The sequence below is a fragment of the Larus michahellis genome, chromosome 2 (assembly GCF_964199755.1).
Source record: "Larus michahellis chromosome 2, bLarMic1.1, whole genome shotgun sequence".
Classification (NCBI taxonomy): Eukaryota; Metazoa; Chordata; class Aves; order Charadriiformes; family Laridae; genus Larus; species Larus michahellis.
This window is the reverse complement of record NC_133897.1, coordinates 21,464,577-21,480,780: the sequence shown is the minus strand read 5'-3', so window position 1 is coordinate 21,480,780 and position 16,204 is coordinate 21,464,577. Positions and strand designations below refer to the sequence as shown.

General features: G+C 39.1%; 1 protein-coding gene across 2 annotated transcripts in view; it reads right to left on the bottom strand.

Moving 5' to 3' along the window:
* The window catches only part of NEBL (nebulette), a 274,675-nt gene that overhangs the window by 189,928 nt on the left and 68,543 nt on the right, over positions 1-16,204 (bottom strand). The window lies entirely within an intron of this gene.

Genomic DNA, 16,204 nt, shown 5'->3' with positions numbered 1-16,204 from the left:
TTTGTTTTCAACAGAGTGAACAAAATTACGTTTAATTGCATTGTCTTGGTATAATCATGTGCTGAAAAAAGACTAAACTAAAAGGCCTTAAAATAGAAGTGTTTTACGGAAACTGAAGTTACATCAGTGAGTACAGCTGGAGTACCATGGGGTCTTAAATCCACTAGTGCAGAAACCAGAAGGATCAAGGCAGGTACATTCCGGGTACAGAAAGGTCAAATGCTTTAATGGTCAATGTGTCAATACAGTGCTGTAATATCCAGTACCAAAGGTCATAGTGTCTCAGAAGTGCAATCTATTGGGCATCTCCCTCTCCATTTGAAATCTTACACCTTTACAGTATGTTCCTACTATTTGCTTTGGCATTTGATAAACAATTTTAATAGTAAAATCCTACTTATTTACAGAACCATGATTTATTCATTTTAATGGATTTATCCTGCAAATTTACAGCCAAAAAAAAAAAAAAAGACCACAAAAAGTGGGAAATAACAAAATTAAATAGCCTATCCCAAAATAGGTATATTATTATGAGCCAGCAACGCTAAGAGGAAACTGATTCTAGTTACTTTCCAGCATCTTCAGTCTCAAACCAAAATATTCACTTTACAACCACGTGAGGCACTCCTGCCTTCAGTTACCACTCACAGCTTCCCATGTCTGCCAGCTCCCCCATTTGTGACTCTTAACGTTTCAGAGGTACAAGACGACAGGCACAGCATTTTAGACAGAGTAACATTTGCAGCATAATTTCTACAGAGGGAGTAAGCAGGAAGTAAGCATCTGAAGACATGCGGTATTAAACATTGCCATGTTCAAACTCCAGACTACCTCTAATGTGTTCTTTCAGCAACCAGTTCAGTCACTATAGCTCCATCATAAAATTTCTGTACCTTGTAAAGATGGTACATATTTTCATTCAAAATTGTATTTTGTTAGAAAGTTTTATTTTCCCCTTACAAGTTTTGTTTCCATGAAGTACATGGTTTCAGTAAAACAACCGTGAAAAATTAAGAAGGATTTTGGCCTTTAGCCAAAAGCTGAGCGTTTCCTGTTCAGAAATACAACAGCAATACTTGACGAGAAATGGTGCTTGAATTTCGTAAAGCCCAGTCTCTGCTACAGGCCTGATGCCCCCCATCAGACATCTTGCATTGCCAGAACTTCTATACCATAGACTGAGGCATCAAGAGGCTGTGGAACATCCCCTCATTTATGGCGTCACTACACAGGGAAACAGGAGAAATACAGGACAACCTGGGGATTTCAGACTAATAACTGCACAGAAAGAGTAAAGATGCAACGCTTTGATGGAAGGAAGTTTTTCCTGACAGAAATGTAAAAGCCAGTCCAGGTTGGATACTGGCAGACGGACGAATAATGCCAACGTAAGCTTAAAAGCTTATGGTGAAATACATTCCCACCCATTACGTTAGCCACTTGTCTCGGATAGCTCACGTCACCAAAAACTAGAAAGCAAAATTTCTAGGCATGACACCCTCCAGCCTATTCTTTTGTAGTTACAGCCAAGTCCTCCTAGTCCCACCTAAACTGTGGCTTTGGCCAGAGAAACCACTGGGAGTGCTGCATATGCTGCTGCCTGTCTTCCTCCCTTTTCACCACCACCCCCCTTAGAGCCAGACGTTGCCACACAGCCAAATGGCTTAGCCAAAGACCCAGCAACACACAGGGAGATAGAACTAGGTTTTGCTTAGAGGACATCAACTCCAACTGGCTGTTGCATGAAGCAGATGGTGTCAGCACAGTGTAATACCTTGGGACAGAGAAGATACTTCCAGAAGGGCTGCTTTTTTCTTTTTTTTTTTTTTTTTTTCTTTTCTTTATTTCACCTCTTCTGTCTCACCCTTCCTTCTTACGTATAGAGGAGAAAAACAAATGCCAGACTGGCCCACAAGGAGGGTCATAAGCCCCGTTTGGAAAGCAGCAATAGACAGCTGGAGAAGGCAACAAGCCACCTCACAGCCAGGGCTTGCTGATATCCAAGGAAGATTGTAGCAATGAACAGTGCAAAATGCACACCTTAAAAAAAATAGCAGCCATTCAGATATCTATGGATAATTCATGTGGATGACAGAATACCTGCCCCAAAAAATTCAACTGCCACACAGGCAATTGACATTCAACATATGCATGACATCATTTTTCAAAAGCATTCCCACCAACTTTCATAGCACTGCTTTCTGTTGTGGTCACATACCATGACCCCAGCACTATGATCACAGTGATCACCTGTACTCATCCCTTTCAGATGGGGGTTTTGGCCTAGTCCCCTTGTGAAACGTGCGGACAGCACTGAGGCAGGTGTCACAGCCACAATCCTCGGGGACCCTGTTAGCAACAGCAGCAGAGAACATCTCTGCAAACCCAGGCTTCCAAATTTGAAGCATAGGAACGTATATACATGTCCCTATCATACACCAGCTTTTACTTCTCATCATTTGCAAAAGAAATGGTTTCTTCCACATTTAGTATTCAGAAGTTCACAGGTATTTCAACAGTAAGAGCAAACCACTTAAGAACCACTGTATCTAAGATCATCACTTATTTTAGAAGCAGTAGCTCCAAACTTCAAGTAAAAAAAAAAAAGGTATGCTTAGCCTTGAACAAGCAGTGCTTTATTATGCTTGAAATTACTACGTAAACTGATTATATCAATGAAAAGTACTTGCACTTGACCATGGAAGTAAACAATACACATGACAGAAGTGAAAAAACCTGCTGAAATTTAAATTGGCCTTTAAACTGATCATATTAACCATTTATCGCAACTTATTACAGTGATTTAAAAAAAGAATCATTTAGCAAAATTAAATTAGCAGACCATTCTACTATGGGTTGTCATTTTAACTGCAGATGATTTATGAAACCACCTACACAGTATATCAAACCAGAAAGACACAGGTTTAGATATATTCCTTCTAATTTATGGAAATTCTTGCCTCAGAACCATTAAAAAGACTAATGTTAAATTTAAATCCTATCTTTAGCATTCACATTTGTTTTACTGATACTATGCCTTCAGGATCATTAAAAATATCAGTATTTAAATTACTAAATTATCCAAAAACTATCTGAGATGCATTGTACTGTTGGATACTTTTGACTGAAATAGAAGGCTCGTAAACACAGGCTTTAAAATGATCAAATGTGCTTTTTAACTATCAGTTTAAGAGTTAGTTTCATTACAACGTTCATTACAATGTTCTGAATGAGGATGAGTAACTAGATGGCAACAGCCTATAATTCAAAAGGCTGACAGTGTTATCATGGTCCCTGGTAATCCGTTGCTCAGTTTCCCTTTTGTCCAAGATGATGTCTGAGAAAAAGCCGGGAATTGGTTAAAGAGGTTGATGTCATGTCAGCTATTTAATAGCAATGTCCAAAGGATTTTTTTTGTTTGTTTTAAGTCTTTGTTAGTAGTCTAAGTCTACTTAGCAATATGTCTTACCACGCTAATGCTATTAGGATTAATCCTGTATAAAGACCTATACAAAAAGTTCCAGAACAAATCAGGATACACAGTATGGTGTCTCAGCTGTGGGCTACTGTATTGCTTCAGCTGCTCAGCTTGATTAATAAATCAAACCACAACTCAATCTCTGCCTCCTTATAAGGAAACTCCTTCACTATTGATACTTGGAAACAATATCAGTAAAACATTCAAGAATTCAGGAAAGTACCTGAAAGTTTCCTAGCCTGTCCAATGACTGAACACAGAAATTTTCCCCAATACTTGTTTAGCTGTAAGGTTTTCATCAGCTTTTCCACGCTTTCAAACCAACAAAAGGAATAATAAGTTCTGAGAGATAGTGGGATGAAGACTCAGCTTTCCCTCTTTTGAAAAAAGGGTCAGATTCAAAACCTAAGATAAATTCGAGCATGTACTAAAACTGAGTTGCTCATACCTTATTCTGACTTATCCAACATTTACAATGTAACTAGGAGATTTGTGTGCATGTGTGTGTATTTCCTAACCATAACATTAACTGTTCACAGTTACAGAATTATAACCCTAGTCAGAATTGCTAGATTTCTGCTGGGTTATCACTTCCCTAGAACACCTACTCAGTAAATTGCCTGCAACATACAATCTGTGATATCTTTTAACCAAAGAACAGCCGCAAACTACACAAAACAAAATTATTCTCCCAAGCAGAGTATCAGCTCCAACACATCTTTCCATAATACCAGTTACCATCAGTGCTGTCATGTTACACTACATCTGTCCTCTCCTAATTTTTGTTTGTAATAACTGTTCTAATTAAAGCAAACTCTAAAAGATAAGGGGGGTGGGAAATATACTTATTTTCAGTTGCAGTAATACAGAGTGGAAAGAAAAAAAAACTGAAAAGTAACAAAATAAAATGAAACCAATCTTACAAGAATTATGAAAAACTATAAAAGTTATGCTTTTTAACTAGCACTTCAGTATCATGCACGCAAAAGTTTCAAATTGAAATTAAATAGTGGATAATGATGTAGCAGTTTGGATGCAACCCAAGCTCGCAACAACTGATGGACAGGCAGGGAAGCTCCATAAAATCATTGAGTTGTCTAGGTTGGAAGGAACCTTTCAGATCATCTAGTCCAACCATCAACCTAACTCTGACAAAAACCATCACTAAACCCTATCTCTAAGCACTATGTCTACCCGCCTTTTAAATACCTCCAGGGATGGTGCCTCGACCACGTCCCTGAGCAGCCTGTTCCAATGCTTAAAAACCCTTTCAGTGCAAAAATTTTTCGTAATATACAGTCTAAACCTCCTCTGGTGCAACTTGAGGCCATTTCCTCTTGTCCTATCGCCTATTACTTGGGAGGAGAGACCGACCCCCTGCAAGGGCCCAATCTGTTAATTGTGATCTGAGCCCACATCCACAACCAGCACAAAACCACAGAGGAGAAACACAGGAGATCTCCAATTAACTCTCATGTAAAAGACATGAGATGAAATAATTTACCCAGGGAAAGGGTGACAAGGTATTAAGTTGTACTCAGCCGGGGAGTGCTTGAAGTGGCAACTTACCCTCAGGTTTGAAGAGGCATGGGACTGCATTCCACTCCTTATCCTGAAACTGTGCCATGCACAGAAAGACGTGCAAAATGCATGACAGCAGAGAAAGAAGCAGCAGGAGGGAAACCTTGCCCACAGCTGACTTTTTGCTTTGAAATTCTTGCTCAGTTGTGCTTTCTGCTCTGAAGCTCCAGGAGGGATTTCTCTGGGTTTTCTTTTGTTTTGAACTTTCTGTGCAAGATCATTTATTCGCATGTGACTATAAAGGCATCTGGTGGAAGAATAATGTAAACAAGTGCATAACACAGCTTCGATACAGCAGAGCTCAGGCAACGAAGTGCACAAGGAAGATTTTACAATTCTCTACAAATGATTCTGAAGGTGGCATTCTCTTTGGCTACTACCGCACTGCATGAAGAATAGCTACTCTGGCTGCAATTAGTTTGCTTTGGAAAATATTTTTCCGTCTTTGTCTTCTGTTGTTCAAGGGACTTACTTTTTCAGATATTTAATTTGTGTGTCTGTACTTCTTATTTGAAGTTCAAGAGAAAGTTGCTCCGATATGCTTGCTAAATACAAGTTCCTGCTTATAAGAAAAATCCCCCTAGAGAAATGAGTTTGTATTGGTTTGAAGGAGATTTAGCAAACAGTAAGATAAGGTGAAAAAAAATGTTACTATCATACAATATGCACAATACAATATGCATATGCACATCATTGTGCTACCTGACTTGCACTTGATACCTGCCTACAGAGACCCATATCTGGGCTCCCTACAAAAGCTAATGTTAGGGACCACATTAAAAATTCCAACTGTATCTGGCCCCAAGATGCAGGTTAGTGCCTTCGTGACCTCTGCTAGAGGCTGACAAAATGAGCCATTTACTGAAAAATAAGACGGCAGAAAATGATGTTAACATTTCAGAGAAAACAGTGTAAAAATCGAGTAGCCAATGCTAATATCAACTTTCATTTGATTCCATCTGAAATTCCATACAGAAATTCTACTGCATCGAAATAGTAGAGTGGTTAGCTCTTCAAATGTGTGTCATATGATGAAGAACACCTGAAATCACAGAGAAGTGGACTACATAGTAATCTTATAATCACTGGCAGAAGAGGCAACTGTGGAAAAGAGGTCTAGATAGATCTGTAACCTACAGTAGCTTATTTGAGAATTTAAAAAGCCAATTTATTTTGAAAAAGAAGTAAAGTCTTGTAGATTTCCAACATTTTCACAGCCTATATCCAAAAGCATTATCATTACTCAAGCGGCCAGTGTTGGCTAAATTCTAGGAAAAAAGCGTAGAGGTAACAACATTAAATTACTTTGTACTTAAAAAACTAAGATGACCACGAAACCTATTCCAAATGGATTTTCAGATATTGGTCAGCAGATAAATGTGTTGTCTGAATTTGCAGTGCTCCCATACTGAGATTTTGATTTCAACCAGTTGCCCTGAGAACTGCTCTGAGCAGGGTCAGTGACAACAGCAGGACAAGTGCCACCAGGCCACCACCAGCACCATGTCATGCAGGCAGCTGGGCACATGCTCTAAGCACTGAGGATTGCTGTCTTCCTGCTTCCTACACAAAATTGTTTCAAGAATGAAAAAAATCCTGCAGCTCTTAGATGATAGTCATATTTTTCCCATTTCTTACATTTTTCTTTTAAACCTCTGGTGCAATTTCATATTTATTATACACAGAAAAATACATTGTTAAGGAGATGGGTGAGTCTTGCTTCTTGAGGAATTCAGGTCAAAACCCTTTCATTTTAAAGATTTGAAAAAATACCACAGAAAGAACTCAGCACAAGACGGACATGGACCTGTTGGAGCAGGACCAGAGAAGGGCCACGAAGATGATCCAAGGGCTGGAGCACTTCCTTCTGTAAGGACAGGCTGAGGGAGTTGGGGTTGTTCAGCCTGGAGAAGAGAAGGCTCCGGTGAGACCTTATACTGGCCTTCCAGTATCTGAAGGGGACCTACAAGAAAGCTGGGGAGGGGCTGTTTGCAAGGGCATGTAGCGATAGGACGAGGGGCAATGGTTTTAAACTAGAGCAGGGTAGGTTTAGATTGGACATTAGGAAGAAGTTCTTTGCAATGAGGGTGGTGAAACACTGGAACAGGTTGCCCAGAGAGGTGGTGGAGTCCCCATCCCTGGAGACATTGAAGGCCAGGCTTGACGAGGCTCTGAGCAACCTGATCTAGTTGAAGATGTCCCTGCTTACTGCAGGGGGGTTGGACTAGATGACCTTTAAAGGTCCCTTCCAACCCAACACATTCTATGATTCTGTATCATAAGAAGAAGTGTTATAATACAGATCTCAGCCAAGTGGCATCTGGATTTAGCAAAAAGATCAAAAAGAGTAAAATCCAAGCTCCACAGATGTCAAAAGTAGAAATGCCAGGATTTTCAGTGGAGCCAGGCACTCACCATTTCTACAATTTTCCTATTCCTCAGCTATGGGATGCCAAAGCTTGGGGAAAGAAAATGAATCAGCACACACTGAGAACTACAGGCTAGCCCGGAGCTCTGCAGGAAGCCATCAGCAGCACACAAATTGGTATTGACAACAGATCAAAAAGTGAGAGCCACTGCTGAAGGAAGATACACAAAAGATGCACAAGAAGTTCAAGGAGACTCGGAAGGTGGAAGCAACTGTGGCAAAACAAAACAATAAACAAAAATCTGACTGCAACAGCAAAATCCGTTGAAGAGCACAGGAAATCAGTCAAGAAGGGAGAAGACACACTTGCATTTTACCATTCGCCACTGCTAGACTGCTCCCAGGACTGCTAGGCTTCACCCAGAGCTCACCTGGGTCTATACATTACTTGTATAGACACAGAAAACACCACAGGTGTTAAAGAAAACTTTGTTACATATTTCGAAGCGATCACCAGTAGCACAACAAAAGGCTGATGCCTCAATGTTTCCAAATTTTTTTCTTTCAGATGGTGTGATTGCTATTATTTCTTTGAAAATATCCATGAGACAAAAGTCCATGAATATGAGCAGCAAAAAACACAGACTGAAGCTGAGTTTCTCACTAACTTCATTTGCTGGTTTACAGCAGCAGATCTAAAAAAACACACATAGTATGACCCATAGTTGCTATGGCCTATTATTTTTTATCCCTTCAACGTCTTGCTATCCTCTTTACAGAATGTCATCAAGAGCACACAGAGTTACACCATAAAAGCAGTATGTTTTGCACAGATCTAAATGCTTGGTCTGCCTACTTCAGCATAGTCCTGAGGTGCTACAGATATAGATATTTATCAGACCTCTGGGGTATAATTCATACATACTGCAGTGGTAAATTTTCTTGCAAATTTCCTAAAATTTTTCCTCTTATTCTACCAGCAATGGATCAGTATCTTAAGCAGCATGACACTGAGTTATGCAAGTAGTTTCTAAATTCTGCTCTTACTTATAATACGATAAATGTGTTTCTCCCTCCCTCCCTTTCCCCTCCACCCCCCCCACCCCCCCAAGTTCTGGAATATTTTCAAGTAATAAGAACTTTTATGCCAAAAAAATTACTCATGTAAATGCTTTCTCTGCTTACCACAAGTCAGTATTTCTGTACATGACTAACTCCAGGGGTTCCCGTCTTACATATCAAGACTACCAAATCTTGACAGGTTTACAGTCGAAAGTTTTGTAGATTCTTTTCTTCCAAATACTGTCATTTCATGATCTGATTTCTAATCACAGGTATGTATACTTAAATCATTTATGTAAGCCTTCCCCAGGTAATAAAATCTATTGGTATTCAATGAAATGTGTCAAAGACTATATAGGTAATTTATTTAATCATTTCATTACCAAAAGGTACAACATGTTACATTAAACTGTGTCTTTACAACTAGCTTAACCAACATTATTTCCCCGACGTTCCAATAGTACATCTAGCCTCTTCCTATCCTTCATACACAGTAAGGTACTTTTAGTAGAAAGTCGTCATTACATCAGAGCAGCATTATACCTCAGCCTGCCACACTTACAACAAACAACTCCTTCTGTGCCTGTATAGCAATTCAAGGTTTCTCATGACTGATGAAGACAGGAAAGGCCCCCCCAGGCAGCAATTTAAGATATGCTAAAGTGACCTCCCTTGAACGTTAATCAAAAGGATTTCAAAAGATTTATCCACATTAAATATCATGGCATAACAAAGAAATGGCATAAGATAAAAACTACATCCATCATATGAATATTGGGGAAAAAATACAGTACTGCAATAACATATTTATAAAGAAAAATTGTAGGGACAGTAAACACCACAACCCAGATGGTGTAGAATTTTGTATAGCCCTATGTGACTGCAAATCAGAAATCAAGCTCAGTTACAGGCTCTACACCTAACTCTCATCTTCTCTGCACTGAAGCACGTAGCCAGTTGGGTAACATTGTCTAAACTCCTTCTATTAGCAGAAATTAAAGCTATTTCATGAATCATAGAATGGTTTAAGTTGGGAGGGTCCTTAAAGATCATCTAGTTCCAACTTCCCTGCCATAGGCAGGGACACCTCCCACTAGATGAGGTTACTCAGGGCCCCATCCAGCCTGGCTTTGAACACTTCCAGGGATGGGGCATCCACAGCTTCTCTGGGCAACCTGTTCCGGTGTCACACCAACCTCATAGTGAAAAATTTCTTCCTGATACCTAACCTAAATCTACCCTCTTCCAGTTTGAAGCCATTACCCTTTGGTCCTATCACTACATGCCCTTGTAAAAAGTCCCTCTCCAGCTTTCTTGTAGGTCCCCTTCAGATACTGGAAGGCCGCAATACGGTCTCCCCGGAGCCTTCTCTTCTCCAGGCTGAACAACCCTCGGCTGAATATCCAAGGGTCTTTGCATTCCTGCCTGGAATTAAGAGTCCCATGCAACTGATACACATAAAGAAAATGGTTTCACCCCGAATTATTATTTTTTTCTATGCATTGTTATTAATGTTATTAATGTTCTCTGCAGCACACCAATGGTTGGCATTTAAGACAAAATCAAAACACTGTACTCAAGAAACACTCCAGTTTCAGCTGTTCACTTAGTCATGCTGAGAAAATCTTGCCAGTAACCACATCTTATAAACACATACTTAAGAACAGATCAGGCACTTTCAAAAGCTCCTAGGCAATCAGAAGCACTCAGTATGGGGATTTCAATGGAACATCTAAATGGACATTTAAACTTAAAGCTTTCTGATACTAAGTGCATCTACAAGCAGAAGAGAAGTAAAACTTGAATCTGTCCTAATAATGCCTTTTTTTTCTCTGACAGCTTTTCAAATGCAAGAAATACAACAGAACTTTCATTCTAAAATTTTTAATGTCAAAAATCTGTTACAATAACAGCAGAGATCCAGAAAGACTGATTATCTACTGCTTACTGCTTGTATTAAGTCCTTATCTTCCAAGAAAGTATTGACTGAAATAATATTTGCGGCCCAGAGAGGTGGTGGAGTCTCTGTCTCTGGAGACATTCAAAACCCGCCTGGACGCGTTCCTGTGCAACCTGCTCTGGGTGACCCTGCTCTGGCAGGGGGGTCGGACTAGATGATCTCCAGAGGTCCCTTTCAACCCTATCATTCTGTGATTCTGTAAGAAATGGAACTCTCATTCATTCATTGAAAAACTGTTAGGCCATATATCAGTAGATCGCAGTTGTAATGAAATTGGAGTGCAGCTGTTGAACTCTTAAAACTGAGGAAAGAAAACTAGTTAAAAGCCCAAAACCTGGGAAACTGAATACGGACTGTATTTTTCTTCTGGCTTCCAGCTTCCATGTTTTCTACTTCTTAACTCTTCTGTGTAAGCTTACTGGCTTTTTAATCTTTCTGCTTTTCTTTGTTTCTTTTGCAAACCTATAAGCTATATTAGACAATTCATTGGTGCTTCTGAATTCCAAAGTTATCATTCAAAGACATGGCAAATAGGACTAAGGGGATACTAATAAGCCATCTGGAAGACATAAGAGAAATAAGTACTAGAAAGACATCAGAGGGGTTTTTGACCTCACAAAAAATACTATTTAGATGGCTATCAAGAGGGTGGGAAATCTAAGACCCCTAAAAGCCAAAAGACATCTGCCAAGTCTGCTCAGTCCACTAAGCTCGAGTCAGAACTGACTGACCTCCTCAGGAGCTACAGGTGTCATCCTGGAGAGCTTAGCCATCTACATTATGCACTACTCCCTTTAGAGAGACTGTTTCTGCAACTAACTATGGTAGTAGACATCAGATATTGTAACTTAAGTAATTTGGACACTATTAAAAAATTGGGGGAGGAGAGCAGAAGGGAGATGGAAACAACTTGTCTCCAGTGTCTTAATATTGCTTCCTCTTTAACTGTAATTGCAGCGTTAAGCATTTGTCCTATAAAACTGTGCCAACATCAGCAGTTCCAAGCTAGCAGCAAAAAAAAGTAAATTAAACAGAGCTATGTTTACATGTGTGCTAGAGGAAAAAAAAAGGAAAAGCTAGCTTTTTGCCAAGTGGAAAATGACAAAATTAGTAGGGCAGAGACACCATTCTGCTTTTACATTTCTAATAGGGTTGGCAAGTAATAGTATAGACAAACTCATGGTTGATACAAAAAATATTCAGTATTTCCTTTTTTTTCAGCCTCAAAAATAAAGAACTTGACCTGTTATTACTACCATTTTTACATTTTATTTATTTAGAAATTATTTCCTCTTTGGAAGGGTTTCCAGGTTTTTTTATTACGGTACAAGTTTCAAATCAGTTAATACTGCAAATAAATATCTTGATAAAGCATGGATTTGTATTTTTACGTTAAATACAATATTTCTAATATTTCTAAATTTTACTAGTTGCTTGTTCACATACTTAAACTTTAAGCAGCTGTCATCTGTACAGTTTTATTAACTCTCTCTCCTTTAATGTATGCACTTGTACAAAATTAGTATTAATAGAACAAGAAAAAAAATGTTATACCATGCAAGCATTTTATAAGAGATAGTTTCTGCTAGTATAGCATATAAGATTTCATATTATAGAACATTTACCTACACAAAATTACTGGATTACACATTCATCTTTTGCCTGCAAATGAAGAATGCTCTCAGTAAAGCCTGTTCTACTGAAAAGGTAAAAGAAAGGTTTGGCCTGTTCCACTGAAAAGTTAAGAGAATGTAAAAGCAAACACTGTAATTTTTAATGTAAATTCTTGGCAAAAGTCAATGTATTGTTAAATTAATTTAATATAGTTGCATGTTAACACTTCATAGGCCCCTCACAATGACCAACAGTTGTGGTGCTGGATGTCGTACCTCACAGAAGATCCCACCTTTAAGTGCCAGATTCTAAAGCCTACGTAATCAGACTGAACTACAGGGTTTTTAAAATTTTTTTTTATTTATCGTGAAAAAGCAACAACCAGGTAACATATTTGCACCAGTACCCTGCAAACACCTCCAGGATTTATGCATACATTATGCTCTCTGCTCCTCATGGACAGCTAATTATTTTAAGTAGAATCAGGTGCAGTTGCCATTGCTAATTAAACGCTCCACCAGTATTGCTATGAAGGCTATATTCTCCCCTCTTTGCTTTCTCTCTTTTTCTCCTTGCCCAAAACTATACCACCATGTATCTTCCTATTAAAGTATAGGGGTTGGTGTCACAGCTCTTAGTATTTTCAACAAAGACTCAGGCAAATTAATGTGCTTTAGGTAACTGATAGAGCATGGACTTTCTCCTCATTTTGTTGGACACAGACCCTAAATTCTACCAAATATTCTTTCAGAGACCAAAGCAACTGCACTGGATGTCATCCGAGGTCACTTCCTCAAGCTTCCACAGAGAAAGTTACTCAAACAAGCAGAACTTGATGACATCTGGGCTTTTCACTCCTGAAGACCTCACTGTTGATCTGCTTCTCTCGATAGCTTCAGGTCAAAAGGCAAAGAAACCTTTTCCATCTCCCTCCTTGGAAACAGGACAGCAGCTACTGAAGGGCTGCCAATATCCTAACCAACAAACCTTTTCAGATAGAAAATAGTCACAAACAAAACCATGTTACTTAGATAGCATATAAGAGGAATTCAAACTATTCCTAAGCTAATTTACAAAGATGAGCTTTCCAAAGCATAAACCAAGTATTTTAACTACAACAAAATGCAGAAGAAAAACTAATTTCCATGAGCTACATAAAAATTCAGCCTGTAAGAGCAGATGCAATGCCATGCTGTTAGGTCAGGTGCAAAAAGGTGAATTACGGGATAGATGGCAAAGAAAGGAAGTCCCTGAACTGATTGTGAAAAGACGTGATATGCATAAGATGAAAGGGAAAGCTTGTGCTTCAAATCACACGGCTTAGCCATTAAACAGCATTTACACCACGCAAACGCAGAAGACCTGGGAGGGTATTCATAATCATGAAAAAAAGAAAGTAAAATATCTCCTAATTCTCCTCCTTATTCCTAAATGCTGTAGGCCACAAATCTGTCAGATGTCACTATCTGAGACCCTTCTACACCTCTTACTACATTCCCACACACCCATCAACTACATCCTCTATGGACAGTGCCCTCAGAGGGCAACTGAATCCATTCGGAATAAAACTGAATGAGTCTTTGAGTAAGAGATAAAGAAATACAAAGCAAACTATTTGTACCTGCTGTACTGAAGTTTGGGGGTTTTTTTGACAAAAAGATATTTTGTTCTGCATTTTCACTAGAGTGCTAGTGACCTTCTCTCCAAATATTATTCCAGTTACATACAGATTATTACTAATAAAACTATTTTTAAAAAGGAAAAAAATACTTATTTTATAAAAATGAAGGAAAAAGCCATCCCGAAAATTATTTCATTATCTATATGCAACTTGAATTCTGTTTCCACAGAATCACTAACTTTTTTACTGGGAGATAGATTTTTTTTTTTTTTCCCCCTACAGACATACTGATAATCTTTGCACACAGTGAGACAGCCAACCCTGTCTGTTCATAGAAACACAAAAAATTTCCACTAATTTCTTGCAACTTAGTAAGGAAGAAGCCTGAAACCTCTGAAGCAGTTCAGTGACTAAAATCACCTGAGTGCCAGCCAACTCGCATCGAGTCACTGGTAAAGCACATGGCTTCCTCTACGGAACTGTTGTAATTTACATTAAAAAATATTTTAGATTCCAGAAACTCTGTATTTTCTGTATATTTCAGAAAATAAAACAATATTTTAAAGCTTAAAGAGCCATATGCCTTCTGCCAAAACTGAACTGTGCTGCAAATGTCTCTTGGATATATAATCATACTTCCTTACTTGTATTGAGATTATTCCTGGGGGCTTCATATGGATGTTTACACTGAAAGAAGTCTACTACCAGACAGCAGCATAGAGTTCCTTCCACAAATAACTTCTAACACAAGAACCAATACACAAAATAAAAACAGTTTCAGCATTCAAACTAACGCATTTCCAAGTGCTTATAGCATCTCTTAAGCATCTGCTTAAAACTGCAAAAACTTAGAGCACATTTAAAACTTAAAACACATTGCTGAAGTCTGCAGAAGAGTTCAGTTCAGTTTTGCCATGCTATCTGTCCTCCTGCACCAGTACACGTGAGGCTTTGGCTGATGGAGGTCTGTTAGCATTTTCAAACCCACGGATGAAGATTTCCAAGGTGTTTAGCACCATCACTTCTACTCAAATCAAGGTGAGGAAGATCGCACTCAAGAAAGCTTGAGGCATCTCTGGAGCAGAGCAGCGTCCAAGAAAAGCCAAGGGAAAACCTCTGCACACCATAGCCCAAGTTCGCTAACTATGTTATCCAAATGAAAACTAAAATATCTGGATAACAGCTGTCCACACTCCATACTTGATGAACATCCATAGTTTCACTCAAATACAAATGGTGAAAGGAATCCAGAACAAGTACCTGGAAAAAAAAACAATTTTCAGGAGACATAATTTTTGCAGAATAAAAAGATGTCTTTGAAAAAAAACTCCAGGGCATGATGAATTACCTGGCTTCATCCAAGTTATTAAAAACATACAGGTTGTGCATTGCTCACCAGTGAAAGACTAAATGTTCTATTTTGATGGGAAGTTGGATATACTGTGAAGAATAGGTAGAGGGAATACTGTCAGCACAGCTGTTCAAAAAACAGAATTTCTGCTCTATAAGAAATAAAATGGAACAATGGAGCATTGCTATTGCTGCTGTTCAGAATTTAAAATATATATATTTAAGTTTCCCATGCAAATACTTTTATGTTTTTAAGCTCTTTTTTTTTGTTCAAGTCTTTTAATATGTCTTTTAATGTCTTCTCAGGTCTTTTAAGGTTCCTCCATTTTTTATAAATGAAGTTGACACTTGGAGCACTGTCTCCAGGGGCTTCTGGCTCAGACAAAGTGTCTATTGTCCTGGTTCCCTATCAGTCATAAAAGACTGATGAGGTCCTGCCCTGAAAATACAGCTGATTCATGAGGATGGGAGCTAGAGGTTTGGCAGAAGATACATTTCTTCTGGTTGCCAGCTATGGATCCAGGCACCCAGACTTTAAGCCTACATCTGTGCTAGTAAATTAAAAAGCCTCTCTGGTACTGAGGCGAACTGGCATGGAGCAGCCCACATCAATACCGCTTAACTTCCCTACTGTCCAAAGCAAGGTCACCACATCCAAACTGCCTGGGCAGAGCAGAAGTTGGCTTGGCCATGGACAAAGCCATACCTAGGACCTGCCTGTGAGAGAGTAACTAGCACAGGCTAAAGCAAATGTCCCTGGCACCATTTTAGCAATTTAACAGTGTAGTCAACTGAGTTTCATACCAATCTTTAATTTGCTACTACAGATGAAGCAAAGGAGTCCGAGCTACAGTTGTTGTACCACTGGACCCCCATCCTCTCTGTTCTCCAGGAAGAAACTTTAAGAACAACTTCTGCTCCAACATTTTAACAGCACAAGTTCTTCCCTGTGGCTTTCCTAAACCTTCTTGCCTCTGTGTTTCTAAATCACAGAACCACAGAAAAGTTGAGGGTGGACAGGACCTCTAAAAATTGTCAAAGCACAGCCAACTAGAACAGGTCGCTTGGGAGTGTGCCCAGTCCTCTTCTGAATATCTCCAAGGACGGACACACCAACACACCGCAACCACTCTGGGCAACCTGTGCCTGTGTTCAGCCACCCTCACACTG